Below are 24,972 nucleotides of genomic sequence, written 5' to 3'. Positions count from 1 at the left end.
TCCACAAGGAAAAGAGTTCAATTTCACTTGAAATAGTTAAGCAGCTGCTTGAAAAATGACTTTTCAAATTAAGATAGATTGTGGTCTTTATGTTTTCACATTTTGCATGGAAAAGTTCTGCTGAAACCATTGCCCAGATTCCATCACTTATTTTAGTTGGTCATGTTTCTTTTAATTTTTCTTCTGTACATCAATACATTGTTGTGGTGATGGCTTTTTTTTTTTTTAAGTTTATTTATTTATTTATTTATTTTGAGATAGAAAGCCCGAGCAGGGAAGGGGCAGAGAGAGGAGGGAGAGAATCCCAAGCAGTCTCCACACTCAGTAGGGAGGCCAACACGAGGCACGAGCACACAAACCCAGAGATCATGACCTGAACAGAAATCAAGAATCTGTCACTTAATGGAATGAGCCACCCAGGTGCCCCATGAATGGGGCTTTAATACAGAGGAATCAGGTTGAATGTGGAGTAGGCGTATTTGTCTCCCTAAGTTAGACAAGGCTCATCAGAAAACGTGTTTGTACCTCCTAATTATGACCAGATTGCTTGACTTTTAGTTCAATTAATATGTGTTTCTGTGTTGTTTGAAGGGAAAAAAAATATCAGTAAATTATTTGTGATGCTGTTAACAGAAATAATATGTTGCCTTATTAAGAGGTGCTATTTTTGACATTTACATCTCAAAGTATCATTTATGAAGAATAATCTATGATTTTTTTTCTTTGGAATTATATGGCCTTTGATAAGGTGTAGATGTGTCCTAAAGCAGGTTTTAAAGGAGTCATGTTAAAGAATCGTTTAATAATTCATGGAGCTATAAAAGGGTAGCAATTAAGGAAAGTTTAAGCATATATCATATCCAAATAAAATAAGAGTAGACAAAAGAACTAACTAAACTGATCAAATAATAGAAAAAACAATATAAACGGAAGAATATTTTCATATCGGGGAGGAATAATTCTAAAATAGCGTAATAAACTTTACAAAGAAAAGATGGATTTTTTTACTATAGCATATATATGTGTATATATACACATAATTAAAATAAAACTCTGTAAAAGTAATAAATAAAAAACCATAAATGTTCAGGCAGTGTGAGATCTTTACAAATATATTTTGAACAAAAAATAGATTTGTGGGAGTACAAGTATATGGAACTTTTACTTTTTAAACCATACATTTGTAAATTTCACTTATTTATATATAAATATATCTTTATAATTATAAAATAAAATTATTTTAGACAATAGACAATATAAGAAATGTAATTTGATACCTAAAATAAGGAAGGATATTTAGAGTAGCCCCAAATCTTAATATTGTGATTCTCTTTTTCTTGTAAAATAATGTTGGTGAGCTTTTCTTGACCTTTAAAAGACTCAGGTTTGCTTTGAGGTTTTTCAAAGAAAAAAATTTAATGTTTACTTTTAAGAGAGAGAGAGAGAGAGAGAGCGCGAGCGTGAGTGGGGGAGGGGCAAAGAGAGAGGGAGACACAGAATCCCAAGCAGGCTCCAACCTGTGAGCTGTCGGCACAGAGCCTGATGTGGGACTTGAACTCACGGACCGCAAGATTGTGACCTGAGCCTAAGTCTGATGCTTAACTGACTGAGCCACCCAGGCACCCCTAAGGTTTGAGTGATAGCTGGGAAAGACTCTATTTTATTTGCCATTTCCATTCTTTTAATGACAGTGTAAGATGGCTTAGATATTTACGAGAGAATTCCTCTACAAATAGGGCAATTACTTGAAGACAAGCAAAATTTGGCATCCACTGAAAAGCATAGATTTTTAACAGTATTTAAATCACGTTTTAGACTGAGTCCAATGAAAACATTTACATAAAACATTAAAAAAGCCAACACTTCAAAACCAGGGGATTTGCTTTTGATTCCTTCACTGGAGTAGTTATTGATACTTGAGATTTCAAGGAGTCTATGAAAAATACTCTTTATCTACATTTGAATATTAATGAAGGCAGATGGTATTTTAGAAAAGAAAGAAAATCACTCTATACTGAGTGATTTTCACTTCAGTATTGCTTTTGTCTGGAAGTCTAAGTTTGTATTGTTGTAGTTTAAGACCAAATGCTCTTGTGTTTTGTGGTTGCATTTTTAATCCAAAATGCATGCTGGAAATTTTAGTAAAATCCAGTCATTTCTCTGCAACTAAAGCATTGAATTCAATACAACTCAAGTAACTTTTTTTTTCTAAGTGCCCACTGTCATATAGAATCTCTGCAAGATTCTGTGGTACAGAGATGGTTAAGATAGAGCTCATGACTTCATGGATTTAATTCCCATCTGGGTAGCTAGGAAGCCACTACAAAGATTCCTTTAATGCTGTCTTTTGAAAGCACACTTTGCAGGGAGTGCTTGGGTGGCTCACTTGGTGAAGCACCCCACTCTTAATTTTGGTTCAGGTCCTGATCTCATGGTTCTGTTCAAGAGTTCAAGCCCTGTGGCTGGGCTCTGCCCCACCCTCCCCCTCCTCCTCATCCCACCTCTCCCCCCCATTCCAGCGTGTGCCTATGAATGCACTCTCTCTGCCTCTCTGAAAATAAACTTTAAAAACTAAAATAATAATAATAATAATAACAACACATAAAGCAGCACACTCTTCAGGGTTATTCCTGTAAGCTTTGCTTCCCCCTACCCCCCATATCATAGATGTTGAGAGCTGGATGGAAACCTAACAATAATGAGACAACAATGACAATAATATTTATGGAACACAGGGACTGTGCTAAAGAACTTAAGAAACACATTATTCCATCATATAAATAATCCTATGTCAGAGATGTTGTATGTATCCTCATTTATAGAAGAGGAAACTGAGGCACAGATAGGTTAACTAACAAATAGCACAGTAAGGACTTTGCCAGGAGCCATCTGACTCCAAAGACATGCTATGGCAACTCATTCAATTTCTTGCCAAGGCTGGAAGTACATCAAGGCTAAAAGAATCATTTTTGGATTCAATCATAACTTGTTTAAATCCATAACTGCCCCTTGATATCTGTGTGACTCTGACCAAAGCATCACATTTCTCTGAGCCTTGTTTCCTCCTGTATAAAATGAATACACTTGGGGCACCTGGGTGGCTCAGTCGGTTAAGCGTCCGACTTGGGCTAAGCTCGTGATCTCACAGTTCGTGATTCCCAGCTCCCTCCCCTTGGACTCTGTGCTGATAGATCAGAGTCTGGAGCCTGCTTTGGATTCTGTATCCCTCTCTCGCTCTCTGCCCCTCCCCCATTCTCTCTCTCAAAAATAAACATTAAAAAATTAAAATAAATAAATAAAATGAATACACAAATATCTAGTTAAAGGAGGCCATAGGACATAAAAGAGATGATGTATGTGAAATACTTAGTGTAGCGCCTACACAGTTTTAAGTGTGGTATATGTGGCTATCATAATTATTATTATTTTAAACATAATTTTATAAATACCCAAAATGAGTCACAGAAAAAGAAACTTGCCCACAGTTAGAGTGTCAAAACTTGAACCTAGGTCTCTTAAAAGCCAGATGTGACTCATCTCACAAGGCAGTTATAATTTCTATGTGATCCATAGCAAAAAAAAAAAAAAAACAAAAAACACCACATCATATACTGTAAACATATATAAATATTTGTCAGGCAAATATTCACATATTCATATTCTTAAGGTTGATATCTGACAAGTCTATAAATGTCAGTGTCTGATTAAGCTGATGGTCCAGGGTTCCATCTATTCAGGTGGAGACTATTAAAAAGCCAGACCCCGGGGCGCCTGGGTGGCGCAGTCGGTTAAGCGTCCGACTTCAGCCAGGTCACGATCTCGCGGTCCGTGAGTTCGAGCCCCGCGTCGGGCTCTGGGCTGATGGCTCAGAGCCTGGAGCCTGTTTCCGATTCTGTGTCTCCCTCTCTCTCTGCCCCTCCCCTGTTCATGCTCTGTCTCTCTCTGTCCCAAAAATAAATAAACGTTGAAAAAAAATTTTTAAATAAAAAGCCAGACCCCTATTCACGAATGCTCATTCTGCCATCGTTGGATATCTCCTGTCCCAATTATAAGTCCATCCTTCTGTTGCGTTTCAATACTAGTCACTTCCTGCATGCTTTCATATTTTAAGCTGGCTCCATTTCAGAGAAAGTAACGTGTACTATTTAGGTGCAGGTCATGGAGTTTCATTACCAGGGGAAGAGATGCCTAAGCCCTGGTTGAAACTAGTGGTGAAATTTTGCCCACTTTGGAAGCAAAGATCTTAAAGATAGAGGTATCCTCCTCATCATCATTAGCATAATAACAGTGCTGTGATTGAATGAAAAAGGAGCAAGCATATTTGTTTATAAAAACCTAATCTAGTAAGAATTTTTAAAAATTGTACTTTATTATTTTTAAAAATTTTTTAAAGGTTTTATTTTTGAGAGACAGAGTGTGAGCTGGGGAGGGGCAGAGAGAGTGGGAGACACAGAATCTGAAGCAGGGTCCAGGCTCCGAGCTGTCAGCACAGAGTCCAACGCGGGGCTTTAAACCACAAACCACGAGATCATGACCTGAGTGAAGCTGGACGCTTAACCGACTGAGTCACCCAGGTGCCCCTAAAATTCAATGTACTTTAAAAAAATTTCCCCTAGTGAATTGGGAGTGGTAATGCCATGGGTACATTTCCTGTACTTAGGCAAATTTAGCTTCAGGTCTTAGTTTCCCCATAACAGGGATGACTATGTTCCCTAAGCATGCCATAAAACACACGTAGTGTGTTTACTAATGAAACCGTGTTTCATAGAAGACGGCTATAGATATATTTATATCTGATGTAAGACATATATATCTTACAAGTTTAGTTGGGGTAATGTGGGGAAGTTGCCTTATACATTATGAAACTCTAAGAATGTGGAGAGACAGGAGATATCATGGAAGCATCACAGGATTTGAAATCAGAAAGTGAGTGACCTTGGACGTAACCTCCCTCAATTTGTTTCATTACCTATAAAAGCTCATCAGAGAATATTTTAAGAATAAACAAAGTGATACCTAGAAATCCTCTCTGAGCCTTTCTGGAAGTAAACATTGAATACATTTAGAAATTACAATTGTTTTCGAAGTAAATTTACATTTGGGCCGCCTCCAAATTTCACGTCATTTACATGCTTCCTTTCTCATCTTCGAAATTAAAAATTCTCAGAAAAGAGAAAAGGGAGCTTCCAGAACACATCCTCTAATGTTATAAGCAGTGAATCCTTAATACTTTCCAGTCATGAAAATCCGCATGAAAATGGATAGTATGTGTAGTTGGGAAGGAGTTGCTTCAAGTCCTTGTTCTTGGCCCTGTGCTAGTAAGTGAGGGTGCATAGCTGGGCTTACAGGAAGTGACAGGAAACTGGACTAGGTCTTCCCTGGTCAGATTCATCCTTCTTTGCAACAGAAAATGAGCTCAGATGAGGGTGCTCTGCACTTGCTACTAGTGTGAATGCTTCAGAACAAGGCTTTGCCTCCATCTACTGAAATTTCCGAATCATTTCATTATCGCTTGTTAAAAATTTCTCCCCTCTGCTCCAGTATTGGACAGAGATTAAGTTTGGCTTAATTCTGGAATTAAGCCATTTCTGGAATTGTTCTATTTTCAAATGTAAATGAAAATGTCATTTGCTGTCAATTTTGATAAGTCATTTAGATGGAAAATCTCTCTCTCTCCAAGGTATGGCAGCTGCTTGGATTCTTGATGAATCATTTAACAAGAAAAACCAAGTAGAGTGAATAAATGCTCCTCATTTCCCACTTAAAATATGTGTAAATAATTATTTTCATTACAATGTTCACTTGTGTTGTCTTTCATCACTAATTTCAGTTAATGTTTCTTAATACCAACAAAATAAACACGATGATGAATATTTAGAAAAATATTTATGGGGGCGCCTGGGTGGCGCAGTCGGTTAAGCGTCCGACTTCAGCCAGGTCACGATCTCGCGGTCCGTGAGTTCGAGCCCCGCGTCGGGCTCTGGGCTGATGGCTCAGAGCCTGGAGCCTGTTTCCGATTCTGTGTCTCCCTCTCTCTCCGCCCCTCCCCCGTTCATGCTCTGTCTCTCTCTGTCCCAAAAATAAATAAACGTTGAAAAAAAAAAAAAAAATTAAAAAAAAAAAAAAAAAATATTTATGATACACGTCATTATAATGCAACCATTTTGCAGATGTGGAAATAGAATCTGAGTGTTTGCACCCATTATTTTTTGATTCCCATATAAATGTAGAAACCAATGAGAAGTCATAGGGACTTCACTAAAGGAATTTACATTTGAAATCAGTAGTTCTGGGATGAGCACTGGGTTTTGTATGGAAACCAATTTGACAATAAATTTCATATTAAAAAAAATGAAATCAGTAGTTCTCAGAATCTGATATGCCTCAAATCACCTGGAAGTTTTGTTAAAACATTGATTCCTGGGTCCCATGTCCTGTAGGTCTGGGGTGGGACTTTAGAATTTGCATTTCTAGAAGATTCCTAGGTGATGTTGATGTTGCTTCTCAGGGGATCTCACAATGAAAACAGTTATTCTAAACCATCCTGTTAGGCATATTGAAGCATTTTAAAGTACTATGAGCAAGGAAAAGGAAGACTATTTACTGAAAAATTTCTCTGAATCACTTTGTTCTCACAATAATAGGTATGTTTGTCTTGTTTTGGGAGGTTTCAAATTAAGGTTCAGATGTGTTAACGACTGTCTCAAGGCTTTCTCAAAGGAAGGGATAAAGCTAGAATTCAAAAAGAGGCAAATGGGATTCTAAAACTGTGTTGCAAAACTCAAATGTTTTCTAAGAAAATGCATTGAATGTATATAAATAAGCCGTTTCAATGGTAAACACCTGCTGATACTGAGCCCCACATTCAGGTAGATAGCAGGGAGCAGTGATCATTATGGTGTAATTGATAGCAAACCTCTATCCCTCAGAAGTTGTCAATTGTTATTATGGGGACTGTTATCAACTGAACTGTGTCCTCCCCAATTTCATATGTTGAAGTCCTAATCCCATCAGCACCTCAAGATGGGACTATATTTGGAGTAAGGACATTTAAACAGGTAATTAAGGTGGGCTCTAATGCAATATAACTGAAATAATATAATCATATATAGGATATATAATATAGAGAGATTCGGATACAGACACAGTGGGAAAGACGACCATGTGAGAACACAACGAAAAAGTGACCATCTGTAGGTGAAGAAGAGGCCTCTCGGAAGAAACCAAGTCTGCTGACACCTTGGTCGTGGACTGCTAGCCTACAGAACTGTGCAAAAAATCAATTTCTGTTGTTTAAATCCCCCAGTCTGTGGTATCTTGTTACGGCAGCCTTAGCAAACATACCAGGGCCATCACGTATCTTCTTACTACATCTGTAGATTGTTTCAGAGAAGTCAGAAATCTGGATTTTATGTAAAACCTGATTTTTAAATCTTGGCAACTAAATCAGATTTATTTAGAACACTACAAGACAAAACTGCAGATAAAATAAATGACATTTACATTGCATATATGGTTAACTTACTTTGCATATATGGAGGTCTTAGTGCATAATGATTGTTTAACAAATGTAACTGTTCCTTGCCTCTCAGGCAATAGTAAAAATTTGTGGCATTGACAGAAATGAAGTCATTTATATAGGAGAGCTCCCCTGGAGGTCTGGGAATAGAAACCACTTACACTTGCTTTGTTATCTTCCTTTCCTGTCCTTTCAATTTGAAGCTGATACTAAAAGGCACTCGAGAGAGCTGAGATTGAGAAATGTGGAAAGGGAGTCAACTTCTGCAAATTTCTGAGAAACAAAGAAAAGCACCAAAACGAAAGTGAATTTTAGGGAAGTAGAGCAATTTTGTTGTCCATCAAAGAGCTCCAACATGGATGCCATGGCTGGGCTGAGTGGTTTTGTCTTTTTCTTGAGATCTCAGTGAACACATATCAGAAAGATCTGAATGGACAAGACCAGGCTCCTCGTTATCAGTTTTTCAAAACACAGGCAGAATGATGAGAAAGGTGACAGAGATTCTCTTTTCCTTCTATCTAAAGAATGAGTTCAAAAGGTGATGTGGGGAAAGTATTCAAGGTAGCATGTAGGAGTCTCAAGACAAGTTCAGTGGGTTTGAAGCCTTTGAATCTTTGGACAGAAAACAAAAAGGCACCAATTAAAAAAGTCATTTAACGTCAGAATCTCTACTGCTGACTGTCACACTGTATTCATAAAGACTGATTCTCCCTGCTGGCTGGGTTCATTGTAACCTTGGAGAAAGGAAAAGACTCTATTTCTTGCTACAATGAAATCTCAGTAGAGTAGCTCTCAAACTTGTTGACTTCAACCCCCAATAAAAATATTTTTCCATCATTATTCTATACACATATACATATCTGTATAACTAAAGCAAATATTTCAAGAAATCAAATGTTTCATGAAACATTTCTATGTGAGATATCTCATAGTATTTGCTATTTTATTTCATTTTTCAAAAACACTGGTCACAGTCACCAAAGGGATATTATGATCCTCTAAATAGGTTGTAACCTCCAATAAGAGAAAAATAACATTATAAAACCTGCTCTAAAAAGCTTAAAGTACTGAAAGGACCTAACAAGAGGGCATATTTGATAATTCACTTTGATATTTGGAAATCCAGAGAAGTTATTCTCAAATTAGTGCAACTGATGGACCAAATGCTAAGATTCATGAATTAGTTGAGAGTACACTACATTCCAGGTACTATTCTAAGTGGTTGTAGAAATGAATATAAAGTATAAATAAGTTCCTCCATCATGGGCCTTATTTCTGGTAAGAAAGCTGATAATAACAAATAAGTCTAAAATATAACAAGGGTTCACAATAAATACTAGGAAGAAAAATATAGCCTCATGAGACAACGGAGAATCACTAGAAGAGGCATGTTTTTAGATAGGGTACTCATAGTAGCATTTCCAAAGGTGATGACTTTTGAGAAAAGACCTGAATTAAACACAGGAAAGACGCAAGAGGCATATGAAGACTGATCTAGCAAACAGTAATGAAACAGGAGGAAAAACAATGCAAAATCCTTGAGGCAAGAATGAGCCTGGTGTTCTGGGAGAACAATAAGAAGGTCAATGGTCTAAAGCACTAGGAGATAAAGCTGGAAACACACACAGAAGCCATATGATACAGGACATTCCAAGCATATAGAAATATATTTAATTTTCAGAACAGTAGTGGAAGACTATTGTAAGATTTTGAGGAGAGGAGGGGCATGAACTATCATAAATTTTATTTTATTTTTATTTTTTTAATATCTTTAATATTTATTTATTTATTTATTTATTTTTAATATGAAATTTATTTTCAAATTGTTTCCATACAAAACCCGGTGCTCATCCCAACAGGTGCCCTCCTCAATATCCATCACCCACCTTCCCCTCCCTCCTACTCTCCATCAACCCTCAGTTTGTTCTCAGTTTTTAAGAGTCTCTTATGGTTTGCCTCCCTCCCTCTCTAACTTTTTTTCCCCCTTCCCCTCCCCCATGGTCTTCTGTTAAGTTTCTCAGGATCCACATAAGAGTGAAAACAGATGGTATCTGTCTTTCTCTGTATGACTTATTTCACTTAGCATCACACTCTTCAGTTCTATCCACGTTGCTACAAAAGGCCAGATTTCATTCTTTCTCATTGCCACATAGTATTCCATTGTGTACATAAACCACAATTTCTTTATCCATTCATCAGTTGATGGACATTTAGGCTCTTTCCATAATTTGGCTATTGTTGAAAGTGCTGCTATAAACATTGGGGTACAAGTGCCCCTATGCATCAGCACTCCTGCATCCCTTGGGTAAATTCCTAGCAGTGCTATTGCTGGGTCATAGGGTAGATCTATTTTTAATTTTTTAAAAATGTTTATTTTTGAGAGAGAGAGACAGAGCGTGAGCAGGGGAGAGAGAAATCCAGGCTCTGAGCTGTCAGCATACAGCCCAATGTGGGGCTCAAACCCAGGAACTGTGAGATCATGACCTGAGCCAAAGCTGGATGCTTAACCAAATGAGCCACCCAGGTGTCCCAACTATCATAAATTTTAATGTTCACTTTGGCTGCTTTGACTATAGTTGACTGGAGCAGGAAAACATAAAGAGAGAGAAGCCCGTTCCGAGGCTTTCATACCACTGTTGGTGATAGACAAAGGTAGCTTCTTGTTTTATGGTAGGAAAAACAGATTCAGAGTATATTTTGAAGATAAACGTGACAGAATTTTCAGAGTGACTAGACATATTTAGGGAATGAGTATAATTAAAAATGGCATCAAGGTTCTTGGTCTAAGTAGCTAAGTACATGTTAGTGCTTCGTTGAGAATGGAAAAAAATGGGGTGGAAATCAAGTGTTCTTTTTTTGGAAGTGATATATTCAAGAGGTCCATTACACTCGCAAGGGGCTAAAGGGTGGGCAGTTGTACATATAAGCCTGAAGCTTGAGAGAGAGTACACAGCTAGAACTGTATGTTCAGCATACAGATGACATTTAAAGCCATACAATTAGGTAAGGTCACTTCAGGGACTATGAAAGATAAAGAAAAGATGAGTTCCAAGATTGGATCCTAGAACATATAACAATTATCATTGAAGAAAAGTGAGGGTAGGTAAGCATAGGGAGAAGAAACTGTGCATAAAGTAGAAAGAAAATCAGGAGAATTCTGTGTCTCAGAAGCCAAATAAAGAAAACGTTTCAAGGATACTCACTGTGCAAAAGTCTATTAAAAGGTCAACGGAGATTAAGACTTGATCTTTGAGTTTGGCAAAGTGGCAGTCTCTTGTGACAGCATAATTTCAGTGAAGTTGTAGGAAAGAAAGCATTCAAAGAGTGGGTTCATGAGAAAACATGAGATGAAGAGAAGAAGACAATCAGCATAGGCTATACTTTTGAGCAGTTTTGCTATAAAATGGAGAAGATACACAATCAGATATTTGTGGACATTTCATGGAATGATAGTTCTAGGCATTTTGTTTTATTTTTGATAAAACATATTATGGTAGGCTTGCATTCTGAAAGACATAATCCAGTAGACAAGGGTAAAATGATGACATAGGAAAGGGGACAATTAATCTCAGTTAAAAGTTTTTGCATAGGTGACAACATAAGATCAAGGGACAAGTGTAGGAAAACACTTGATAAGAATGTACAGTTCATTCATTGTAACTGGAAGGAAGAAAAATGCACTGGCACAAATGCAGGATCATTGATAGATTTGGGGGCCTGGGAGATAAAATAGTTCACTTATGATTGTTTCTATTTTCTCAGTGAAATAAGAGGTAAGACAATCAGTCAACCCTGGGAAGAAACTAAGAAGTAAGAAGGAAGAAGCAGTAGGATTCCAGGGAGTACTGAGATTTCAACTGCATGGCATGGTTATGTCTTTTTCTTCAATTATGCTTTGTGATAGAAGAAGAATTGGTAGAAAGTTAGATTTTGCCAGGTGAATAAGATAAAGGAGGGGAAGGAAAGGAAGACAAAGAAGCTGAAGTGGGAGTTGGGTGTGTATGTAAGGAAGTGATTTTCAGGATGGATGATAGAATGTAAATTGTTGAATGAGAAAGTTGAAGGCCTGATAGATTTCATGGCAATTAAAATAAGTAGTAAGGTCAATGAATTAAAGATGGCATTGGATAATTACTAAAATTGCTGGCATGGGGGACTTGGAACTTGGAGGTTTTATCATAAGTGTTGATGTCTGAAACCAAGATTTGGGAGGTGGTATACCTATAGATGGTAATAAGATCTAGTCTATAATATTGAAAAAAGTAGCTAAGGCAGTAGAGAAGAAAATAGAGCTTGAATTGAGGCAATCAAAAACTGAGACACTAACTTGCTAGAAGGATCACCTCTACATATGTTCAAGTATCAAGGAGGACAGTGACCAAGTGCTAAAACTTTGTGATTAAAGAATGGTCAAGAGGTCTATAGACAACTTCATAAAAAGAGGACTACTAGATGATATAATCTGGTGGTATGTATTCCAGAAGAGCTGTATTTTCCCCTAGAGGGAGAAAAGCTTTCTTAATATAGAATTATGAAACAAGGACGCCTACTCCAAATCTAGGCCTCTGGTAAATAGAATTTGATATCATCATCATCATCATCATCATTGTCATCATCATCATCACTGGTACTGGTAATAATACCCCCGTATGGATACCTCAGTTTCCTTAACAGTTAAATAAGGTTCTCCAAAATTTCTTTTAGGTCAAAATATAGTAAGTCTTCATGAATCCATGATGCAACCTAAAAAAGAAGTACATACATTTAGGAGAGCCCTGGACATCGAGAGGAGTGCATGGGTACCCAGGAAGAAAAAAGCCCCTTTCTCTAATAGATTCTCTCTGAAGTCTCTACCTAGGATAGTGCCTGACAATTAGTAGGAACTCGGCAGTACTTTTGGAAGGAAGAACAGGATACTGAGAATCAAGAAGAAAGGAAGGGGGAAAGGTTGCAGATGAGGCACTCATGACTGCTCTGTCATTTCACTGCTTTGCTTCAGCTCTAGGGATACACATCCTGGTTGCACCAAGTGAGGATTTGCTTGAAATCAAAGCAAAGAGCTCTCATAACAAGCAATGAGATAGAGTCTTCATAAGAAAAGGAAATGAACTCCACTTGGTCTTAGCCCAAAGCTTTAGAGTGGCTGTGCTTATTTTCTCCTAGTTCCGTAGGGCAGTAGAAGGGAATTATGTTCCTGACTTAGAGTGACAGTCACCTTTTTATTTAGCCATGGCCACTCTCAGAGTTTTACCTGTTTCAAAGAAAGTTATTTTCAAGCTATTTTTGTAAAGCTTTCCCTCTCTGTGTAAGCTTCTGTATTTTGGAGAGAAGCACTGCTCCATCCCACTCATGGAATAGACAACTGAAATGAAGAAGCAATACCAATACATCTACTTACAAAACTACGAAGAGGGACATTGCAACAGGATGTGGATCTTTTGAGAGAGGGCTCCCCAAGGTTATGTTACACATGATTACAAATCAACCATGTTAACATTTGAACAGTGGTGATATTCCTTGAATCCCTTGGTGAAAGTGACTGTATTTGGAGAAACAGTGTATGAGTTAATATGGAAGAGGAAAGAGGACTGATTTGGTACTAACAGGTCATTAGCTCTACAGATACAGCTATTTAAGAGTGAGACTCATTAATCCATGTTAATGGTTTGCCAAATTTAAAACCCTTTCTCTTTCATACATTACACACACACACACAAAAATAACTCTCCTAGCCATGCTATTGGATGTCATTCTATTAGATAGTGTCTTTTACAGATTTAAAGTTTCTATTGTTTTATGTATTCATGCATTCATCCAAAAATGTGTATTGAGTGCTGTATATATACTAGTATTCTTCTGGACACTGATGGAAGTAAGATAGGAAAGTTCTTTGTATTTAAGGGGCTGTCTCATAGAGAAGACAGAAATGAAAGGAGCAACCTTACACATTTATGATTTTATGTCAGAGGAATAGGATGCTGTGGATGTGGTTAAATATAGATCAGAGACAAGAAAAACTTCCCAGGGGGGAAAGTATTTAAGGGAGATGTAATGTATGCATAGGAATTGGGTAGATAAAAGGGTGAGTTTTATCTAGATTTCCGTATCACTGACATGTATAGTGTTTGATAATTTATACCATATCTTTACATTTATTATCAAATTAGAGATGTTTAACCCCCTTGAGAGAAAGTTAGGTTTGGGATTATTGTCCCATGAGAGGTCTGAGAGAAAAGAAGTTAAGGAGAGTGAGACTAGGCAAGACTTGATAGCTGCAAAATGTCTGTTAGAACTCAGAGTCAGAATTTGAATGCTATTCACCATGATAATTCAACAAAACCATATGAAGAAATTGGCTTACTCATTTTCAGGCATGATTGAATTATAAAACTCTTTCTCTAGGAAAGTACATTTTACAACCCATTATTTTTAAGTTTATGTATTTTGAGGGAGGTGAAATGGCAGAGAGAGAGAGAGAGAGAGAGAGAGAGAGAGAATCCCAAGCAGGCTCCACACTGTCAGTGCAGAGCCTGATGTATGGATTGAACTCATGCACTGTGAGATCATGACCTGAGATGAAACCAAGAGTCAGACGCTTAACCAGCTGAGCCACCCAGGATCCCCTTTATAACCCATTTTAATCAGATGCCTAACTTCACCTTCTGCTCACAATTAAATGCCCCTTTATCTTCTGAAAGAAAATATACTATCAACGGGAGTATGGGACTTTGTTTCATAAACCAGTGGTACTCTACCACACTGGAAATAAAAGCTCCCAAGAAGATATATTGGACCTCTTCATCAATATAGCCAGGTACCTGTGATTTTCTCAGCTTTGAAATCATGGTGCAGCATCACAAGGTGCTGGGAGTGAAAAAGCTCTTATTTAAAGCACAAATATCTGTGACAGTAGCAGCATCATGTAACATAGAACTGGCCAGGGAAATTGGTTTTTGAATAATTGTTTTTAATGCATTTCCCTTCACCAACAGTAATAAATATCTCTCTGGTAGAAATACACCAGGAGTCCTGGGTCTTCGACATTTCCATAAGTCAGTAGTGTTGCCATGGAAAGACTCAGTTTCCTGGTACCCTCCATGGCAGCGAAGCAGACTGGGGCTGAATAACAGCAAACTGGAGTTCAGGTTGTTTGCCTCATTCTCCCACCCTTCACCAAGATTCTTTTGCCTGAATCAACTTCCCAATTCCCAGCTCTGAAACAGAAGTTGTTTTTCTTCAAGAATCCCTATAAACCAAAGCTCTATATAGCAGAGACAGTGACCTATGTGCTCATGGCTGCATACACACACCAAACAGGACATTTAGCATACTCATTCAGAAGCACTTACTGAAAAATTATGTAGCTCCTCCTTTTGCCAGGACTATTGTGACACACTAAGAACACAATAGGGAAGACAGGCACACTCCCATAGTCTAGAGGATTAGACTTGTATGAATCTAATCAGTACATAAACAAATGTCAGTTCTGTAGACTTCTATGAGATAAAGAGAAAAAATGCTAGTAGAATATATAATAGGTGAGCCTGACTTAGTCTGGGAAGGGGGGGATACAAAAGTCTCTCTTAGGAAAATAATTTTTGGGATGAGATGTAAAAGCTGGTAGACATTACCAATCTAAGAGGAGGAGAAAGAATTTTTCAGACAGACATGATTCAGAACTGAGCATGATGTGTCTTTGTAGCTGGCAGTGGTTTGCTGTAGGTGAATAATCAGTGTTATTTAGGGCTATATCATATTGAAGGGTACATTTCAGCCAGCTAGAGTGTGGAATGTCAACATACAGATGGCAAGGCATGCAATAACTGAGATAATATGAATGGGTATAGATTATTCAGGGATGGAGTCAAGAATGGAGACTTGAGGGAAATAGCAATATTCAAAAAGACTGAGGCAAACGGTTCACCTGACTAAGGTGTCACAAAACTCTAAGGAACAGAACATTTTCACAAGAAAGGGGAAGAAAACAATGACACACAGCAGGGTTTTGAAAAGCACCCATTAAAATTTGTCAATAATATGGTGGTTGACTTTACATAAAGAGACTTCAACAGAGTGACAACACAAAACCCTTACAGACTTGATGTATAGAGAACGGTATCTAAAATGTCAGAGAACAGGGCGCCTGGGTGGCTCGGTTAGTTGAGCATCTGACTTTGGCTCAGGTCATGCACGATCTTGTGGTCTGTGAGTTGGAGCCCTGCGTCAGCTCTGTGTGGACAGTTTGGAGCCTAGAGCCTGCTTTGGATTCTGTGTCTCCCTCTCTCTCTGTCCCTCCCCTACTCGTGCACTGCCTCTTTCTCTGTCTCAAAAATAAAGATTAAAAAATGAATAAAATGTCAGAAAAAAGCAAAAGAAAATACAAATTTGTTCAAAAAATCAGAGGTACTAAGCAAGAATATGCATAATCTGTCTCACTATCTCTAAGCAATATAGTACAATTGCAAGAGTAGAGTTTGGATTCTGCCACCTCCTAGCTGTGTGACCTTGGATATATCAACTCAATTCTTTTTTTTTCTTTAATTTAAGTTTATTTATTTAGAGGCAGGGGGGAGAAAGCATGAGTCAGAGAGAGGCAGAGAGAGAGAGAATCCCAAGCAGGCTCTGCACCGTCAGCACAGAGCCCCACATGGGGCTCGAACCCATAAACCATGAGATCATGACCTGAGCTGAAGTTGGACACTTAACCAACTGAGCCACCCAGGTGCCCCTGAACTCAATTCTTTGTACCTCAGTTTCACATCTGAAGCAGGTTAATAATCATATCTACTTCCCAGGATGGTTGTAAGGAAGAACACAGAAAATGGAGGTTAACAGTGTATTGGAAAGTGTAATGGGCTGTACAAATGCTTGTCATCATTTTCCCCATAAAAGCAGAGAACAGGACATGGATCTTATTTAGAGATTATGGGTAAGTTGTCTCAGCATGTACCAATATTTGCAGCCGTGTTTATAAAGAACCCAACTGGAAAATAGAATTGCTTCCCTGGTTGTATTGTATTGGTTACTGATAAACACTTATCACATTATTTTTTTTAACAGGAATCTAGGAAATTTTTCTAAAAATACCATATATATTTTAAGATAACCATAGTATCATAAGTTAAGTTTTGGGATCTGGTGAAAAAAAGGGTACTTGATTTCCTTCTTGTCAAATGTCTTTCTGTTATCATAATTTCATGACATGCATAAGAATGACTCACAGAACTAGGAGAGAGAAGCCAAGCTGTTGGTGGCATCTTTTGAAGAAGTGGTTTAGGAAGAAAGTGTCTAAATATATTGAAAATATATTTTGAGTAACTAAGAGCTTAAGAAAGGAAAACAAGTGAAATTCCTTCTTTATTTGCCATTTTCTATAAAAATGTTCATTATTGTATCATCTACTCAAAAAAGTAAAACATACATTTAGAAAAGTATAATAATATACCCAAGAAAACATTATTCATCTTTTCATAGTAATTAAAATCAAAGAATCATGAGAGTTTTTAATTTTTTTTTAAATTTATCTATCTAGAAGGACAATAGTAAATGTGCGACATGATTTCTAATTAAGTGAAAAACAGGAGGACCACAAAATGATAGTCTCTGCAACATAGAAACATCTGCATGTGGGAAGACATTGACTGATAACATCCCAAAAGAGAAGGGTCTCAAGGTTGTAGGATTTTGTTAAATTGTTGCTAAGTGTTAGGCTTTTAATATCCTTTTGAATGAAATTTTTAAAATGTACTTTTTGATACTAGAATTTGAGTAGTTAATTGAACCAGGACTTACACAGTATTTCTGTAGGTGGTTAAATTCACTTTCTCGACTACTTTTAAATATTCTACATTTATCCACTACCCCTTCTTCTTTGGGAAATAATTAAGAACATTAATGTCATCAAACTGGTACTATTTCAACTTTCTGCCATCTAATCTACATCTCACCATATCTTCACCTATCTTTTCTTCTTTGTCTCCCATTAGATACAGAAGGTATCTATCTGAAGTCTCAGAAGCCCAACTCAGTCATGCTCAAAGCAGAGTACATTGGCTTATTTATCTGAGGACTGAGCTGACTTTCATTACAACCCTATCCAACAATATCATCAGGGCTCATTCCTCAGTCTCACTCTGTGTTACACTTGGGTATTTGTGCTATGTTCTTTGTTTTAGCATATTCTCAAAGGAGGCCTTCATTATGCAAAAGTCTAAGGGCTGCAGATCTAAGACGGAGACTGTGTATGAAATGAGAGAGAGATTGCACTGATATTAAAGAAATAAGTTTCACACTTATCTTGTAAGCATGCTGCTTCTCATTCAATTACCAGTCAATATAAGGTGGGCAGGGAATCAAGTATGTGCTTAGCATTAAATCATGTTATGCACATTATGTGTTCTAAGAGACAAATAACTTGGGATATTTTTCAAAAACCTTGGGGAAAACTTTTGATGATCTCCTCAATTTGTTGAAGTGAGCTGATTTATCACGTTTAGAAATTTAGGGCTATCAATTTCTTCTCCTCTCTCTCATTCCCTTTTTTAGTTCCTTCTTCCTTCCCTCATCAATGAGTATTGTCTTATTTATTGCTTTTAATGGTTGCACAATATCTTATATTATTATAAATTAATATATAATTTAATTACCTTTTCCCTATTTTGCATAGTATCATTTTTTCTAGAATACAGATACTGAAATTTCTTTTTCCCCCTTTTTTTAAAAGTTTTTTATTCATTTTGAGAGGGGGTGAGGCGCTGAGAGAGGGAGAGAAAGAATCCCAAGCAAACTCTGCACTACCAGCATAGAGCCTGACATGGGGCTGGAACTCACGAACTGGGAGATTATGAACTGAGCTGAAATCGAGTTGGATGCTTAACTGACTGAGCCACCCAGGCATCCTTAAATAAATTTCTTTATATATAAATCTTGATGTGCTAGTGTCCCTATTTCTATAGAATGAATTTCCCAAATGAAGATTTTTGGAAATATTGCATGAGCAGCACACATTTTTCACAAAGACAATTTATAGGTTGAATACCCGGTCTTACTAAAGGCATGAAACTTCCTCTCAACAGAACAATGTTATTTCTTAACCTCTAAATAATTTTATTTCCAAGTTTCGTCCAAAAAAATGAATATTCAGAGACAATGGGATTATTTCATTAGAGTGTTTTAGCAAAAATTTTAAACTGGTTCTTTGTTTATTGCTGGTCAAGGGCCATTAGCTCTCTTCCTTCTCATGTTTTGCTTCCAAATCTTGCCAACTTTTTACTTTGGATAAAAAAAAATGAGTACTTTTGGTTCTTTTATAACTTAGTGTCTTTCTTAGGGTGAATTCACTTTACAGAGGGGATCACTGCACCATTTACCCATTTCGTGTGAGATTGCCTTGTAGGCTTCAGAAAAATGTTTCATTCCCATGGGGAATTCTCAGAAAACAAACACCTCAGACTACCTAGCTCCAGACTTGTCTGCCAATTTTGGATGCCTTTATCTGTTTTGAATACTTAGTTTTTCTCCCATAATATCAATGATGACAATCAATATTTTAAACACTTCATGTGCTTTATCTCATTTTATTCTCTCAAAACAATCATCTGAGGCAGGTGGTCTTGCAATTCCCTGGATAAATGTGTGAAGTGGGTTAAACAATGGTTAACATTACTTGGTTAAGTAATCTGCTCAGGGCCAGAGTTAGTAGGTTGTAGTCTATTTCATACATTGTGGACTGAACTCAGGACATATTGACTAGAGCCTATACACTTAACTTCTAAGCACTACTGCTTGGAACAATGTTGACTTCCAGTAGATACTTAAAATTATCATTCAGAGAGGATTGAGAAAGACATCTACTCTTCACTGTAGACAAGGACAACAGGGATTTCCCAGGTCTCCTTGGTGAATTGGTCCAGGGATGGATTTTGGGAGAGAGAATTTACTAAGACCCAGCGTCTATCAGTTTGTTAAATATATAGTCATGGGTCCCCTGTTCCAGTGCTACTGTATATGTAACTTTATTTATTTATTTATTTATTTATTTATTTAATGTTTATTCATTTTTGAGAGAGAGAGAGAGAGAAAGAAAGAGGCAGAGAGAGAGGGAGACACAGAATCTGAAGCAAGCTCCAGGTTCTGAGCTGTCAGCACACAACCCGACATCGGGCTTGAACCCACGTGAGGCCATGACCTGAGCTGAAGTCAGATGCTTAACCAACTGAGCCACCCAGGTGCCCCTATGTAACTTTATATATTTAAATATATATACACATATATATGTATATAACATACACATATATATGTATATGTCATATATATATGTATATGACAGCAATAAAACAGCTTTGTTTATACTTTCAAGAGTCAATCCACTACTGTCTAAACTCAAGAGGAATCATAAAAGGGCAAGTCATTATCAAATGAATGCTGCCCTAGAAGGAAGTTCAGTAGGCATTTTATGTTTTCTATAGTTTTGGTCTTGAACTGTCTGTATTGCTTTACTCTGGTTCTAATTGAACATATGCCCTTCCACTCAGATTAGGGCTTATTTCTAAGTAATGGAAATCACAACTCCTCTTAGCTCTGTTTCAGTCCTTGACTTCCAAACTTGAAGCTTCTGGTGACATTTGGGCTTTGGCAATATTGTCAAATGCCACTGTTTGGCCTTTTAGCCACTATATGGTCAATTATTTCTAATTGTTGCCAACAACCTAACCTTAGGAGAGAATTGTTGGAAAAATTAATGACTCTTACTATCAGGTCCCCTTAAGTTCTCTTATTTATCCTTATTTCTGGGTATCATTACTCCAAGAAAGCTTCTGGGGTGGAACACGTCTACCTGTCATGAGGGTGGCACACCCCATCTCTAGAAGGACAGAAGCCACTGTGCTCAGGAACTTCCTAGATCCTGACACTATGGATTTCTTCATCTGGCTGTACATTATCCTTTATAGTAAACTGGTGAATGTAAGTGTTTCCCTGAGTCCTGAGAGCCATTCCAACAAATTACCAAACCCAAGAAAGGAGTCATGGAAATACTGATTTATAGCTGGTATGTCAGAAGTACAGGTGACAACCTGGAATTTGTGATTGGTGCCTGAAATGGGGGCAGCCTTGTGGGACTGGGCCCTTACTTAAACTGTGGGATCTGGCATCTAATGTCAGAACTGAATTAAATTGTAGAACACTTGGCTGGTGTCAGAGAATCGCTTGATGTGTGGGAAAACCTATGCATTTGGTGTTACAAGTGTTGTGTGGCAGCACTGTGAGAGTAAAGAAGAAATGTAAGAGTGTGTTTTTCCTGTGCAAGTATATTAACAAATAGTCCTGTGACTAGAATACAAACAAGAGAATAAGAAGAATAGGCAATATTCAGGTCTAAAGCCACTGCTGGTTACAAAATGTACCCAACTACATTGCAAAGGAGGGATTACTTACTGAATGAAACAGGGTAGAGAGAAGACCTGGATTTGGTTTCCTCTTTGCATTAACCTGCTGTGTGATATATAAATTATCTTTCTGGGCCTATTTCCTTATAGTGGAAAAAGAATTAATGCAATCTACTTTGTAAGAGTTCTGGAAATTCCCTTTAATTCTAAACTATTTCCATATATGTTCAGAAATAGTTGCTACTATTTCTTGAGCCTTTATTATATTTCAGACTCTGTGCTAAGAATTTGACAAACACTGTCATTATTCGTGCTCAGGAAAACTCTGTGAGGCAAGTATATTCATTATAATCATTTTGAGGATGAGCAAACTAAAGCTCAGAGAAGTGAAGCAGTGTTCCCAAGGTCTCATGGCTGGGAAATGTTGGAGCCAGAATTTGACAAACTCTCATACTTTCAGCCTTGTCATCTACCCAGCACAAGGATACACTATATAAATACGTACATATATCCATATTTAATTTTCTTTTTTTTTTTAACGTTTATTTATTTTTGGGACAGAGAGAGACAGAGCATGAACGGGGGAGGGGCAGAGAGAGAGGGAGACACAGAATCAGAAACAGGCTCCAGGCTCCGAGCCATCAGCCCAGAGCCCGACGCGGGGCTCGAACTCACGGACCGCGAGATCGTGACCTGGCTGAAGTCGGACGCCTAACCGACGGCGCCACCCAGGCGCCCCTAATTTTCTACACATAAAATGGTACACAGGTCATTCTAAGAAGTGTTTTCATTTTTCAAATTTTCTTATCATAAATTAATGGAGCCTGAGATCCCCAGTTATTGTTAAGTGAAAATATTACGGAAAACAGATACTCCCAACTTTGCAATCCCTTTCTTAGTATTCGTGCATCTCTTAACCGGCAACAGAGGAGAATGCCAAAAAGAAGTTGAAATGCCTATTAGCTGTCTAATGAAAATTTATCTAATAAACTTACCAGAGTGCATAGATACTATTTAAAATCTAACCAAGAACAAAGACATTTATTTGCGGTTGTTTGAAAAAGAACACTAACAGACATCAACGTAAGATCCCAAGAAAACCCAGAAATCTGAATGAAACGGCCACATTTTCGGTAAGAACAGAATACCCAAAGCTAGTCTATGTGCCTTGATGATGCCTTCATCCTTTATGTCTTGGAAGTACCTGAAGAATCCTCTTAGCATAATGTTATTCAATTGTCTAAATTATGACAAATTCACTTTTCTCAAAGTTTGAAAGAAAACGAAACAGGGCTGTGAAAAAAACAAGCTCCAGATAGTTTCTATCACCCTTGTGGGCAAAACTGTCTGCAGCTGTAAAGGAAAATGTTTCTTTATTCCCATCTCATATAATAATGCAGGTGGGCTGGTTAAGAAGAGATAATGAGATGTTAATTAAATATTTTAAGAAGTCAAATATTTCAGGCTTTATTTCAACTGAGGAGAAGGGGCTCACAGTAAGAACGTTTTATACGTTGAAACATGGGCATTTTGGAGGCAAATGTTTAAACCAGCAGGCATGTTTATACCTTTTCCATTTAACACATTTTACAAAGATGACCTCTTGAGAACCATCTCCAGTCTACTGCTCTTAATTTCCTGCCTCCTCCTGATTTTGATAATGGGTTTGAGTACTACAGCTATGCTATAACATGAGACGCACATACAGTCTCTATACCTTGCCTACACTTCTCTCACAATGGATGAGGTAATACCATCAGCAGTGGCATGTAATCTTTCCTATCCATCTTAGATTAAAATGTGCCCTCATCTTTCGCTCATCTTGCACTCGCTATAACCTTTTTGTCTTTTATTTCTCTAATATTGGAAAGCAGGGCATAGGTTCTATTGCGACTAATTATTTTAACAGTATTTCAATGACCTCATGGAGTCACTGGAATCATTACATTCCTACTCCCATGTCACTTAAGTGTATTTATTTCAATTCATGATCAAAAAAAACAAACAAATGAAAAACAAAAACAAAAAGAAACTTCCTAACTCAGTCACCACCAGACAACTCTCCTCTGAAGCTGTCAAACTCTACTAAAACAGCAATCTTTTTACTGTGGCTACCCCCACAAGAACAGCTATGTTTCATCTAATATTTGTCTTGAATTCAGTAACAATGAGGCCGTTTAAGATGCATTTTGTTTTTAAACAAAAGGCCAATGGGAGCACACCGAAGGAATGTAAATAGGAAGGAAATATAGAATATGAAAACATTAAACTCCTCTAAGAAGGATCCAGAATCATCAGCGAGCAATTAACAGGTTGCTGGTGAGTGGTTAGGGCATGTGGAGCATGGTGCCCCATCACATGCAACCCTGTGACCAATTAACTCATGTATCGGAATGAACTATTCATCCCTACAGCCATGCTGCTCAACACGGGGTCTACATATTAGAGAAGTCTAAGAGGAGGTAATTATAGAAATTGAGAGCTAACACAGGGAACGTTCATATAAATATAACATATATTGTATGTCATTTGAATTTATATTTCGTGTGTGTGTGTGTGTGTGTGTGTGTGTGTGTGTGTGTTTAATGTTTATTTATTTTGAGAGAGGGAGACAGAGAATCCCAAGCAGGCTCTGTGCTCTCAGCACAGAGCCCCATGTGGGGCTCAACCTCATGAACCGTGCATGAGATCATGACCTGAGCTGAAATCAAGAGTCAGACACTTAACAGACTAAGCCACCCAGGCAACCCCTGAATCTAAATTTTTAAGCTTGTATTTTAAACTTTGTATATGTGTGTGTATTCATTTTTATTGTATTATATGAACTATTGGTCTGATAGAGAACGGGAGAAAAACCAGTTCTCACCACAGGATAGTGAGAAAACACTGTCAAGAAGATCAAGTATTCCTTAGCCAGCTTTGTATTCCCTCATGGCACCCTAAAATATAATAAAACCTGTTTTTAAGAACCTATTACCCTCACACTTGATATTTTCCATGTGTTACTCAATTTTTACTTTGTTTCTTAAATATCCTAGGATAGGTGATTTCACATGTCAAATTGACTAGACCATGGCGTGCCCAGATTAAACATTATTTCTGGGTGTGTCTGTGAGGGTGTTTTTTAAAAATATTTTATTTATTTTTGATAGAGAGAGACAGAGCACAAGTGGGGGCGGGGCAGAGAGACAAGGAGACACAGAATCTGAAGCAGGCTCCAGGCTCTGAGCTGTCAGCACAGCGCCCGACGCGGGGCTCAAACTCACAAACTGCAAGATCCTGACCTGAGCTGAAGTCGGATGCTTAACCAACTGAGCCACCCAGGTGCACCGAGGGTATTTCTTGGTGAGATTAGCATTTGAATTGGTGGACTCCCTAAAGTAGATCACCTATCCCTGCCTGACTGTTAAGCTGGAACATTCATCTCCTGCCCTTGGGTGGCGATTTACACCATTGGCTCCCGTTTCTCAGGCCTTCAGACTTAGTCTGGAATGGCACCAGCAGTTTCCTGGGTCTTCACCTTGGAGACGATAGGCTGTGCTTCTTAGTCTCCGTTAGTACATAAGCCAGGTCCCCATAATAAATCTCCATATGTGTGTTTGTGTGTGTGTGTGTGTGTGTGTGTGTGTGTGTGTGTGTGTAAAATACTGGTTATAATAATAATATAAACTGATTCTATTTCTTTGGAAAACCCTAATACATATCTCAAGGCAAAAAGTAAGTAAAATGGCTAGAAAACCAGGTACAACCCACATTCATGCTTTGTCATTCCAACATCTAGTCAGAGCTTCAGCTTACAAAGAAAAACGCCATTGCACACCTAAATCCCTAACTTCAATTCATTTTGATACTAAACTTATTCTCAGGAGCCTTTTGCTACTTGTGTGGCAGAACTCGAAGAGAAGAGGAGGAAATCTTTTTGCCTGCCTGGAATTCAGATTGGAAAATATTCAAATGTAAATCTCCCTGGGCTCTTCCAATTGAATGTAGGCAAATTCAGTTACCTCATATTAACCCCAATCTAAGGTACCAGGAAATCATGCCCAGAGACCTCTCTGGGCAGACTTT

This window comes from Puma concolor, chromosome D1, assembly GCF_028749965.1.
Source record: "Puma concolor isolate L17-30 chromosome D1, mPumCon1.1.hap2, whole genome shotgun sequence".
Classification (NCBI taxonomy): Eukaryota; Metazoa; Chordata; class Mammalia; order Carnivora; family Felidae; genus Puma; species Puma concolor.
This window is presented reverse-complemented; position numbering follows the sequence as displayed.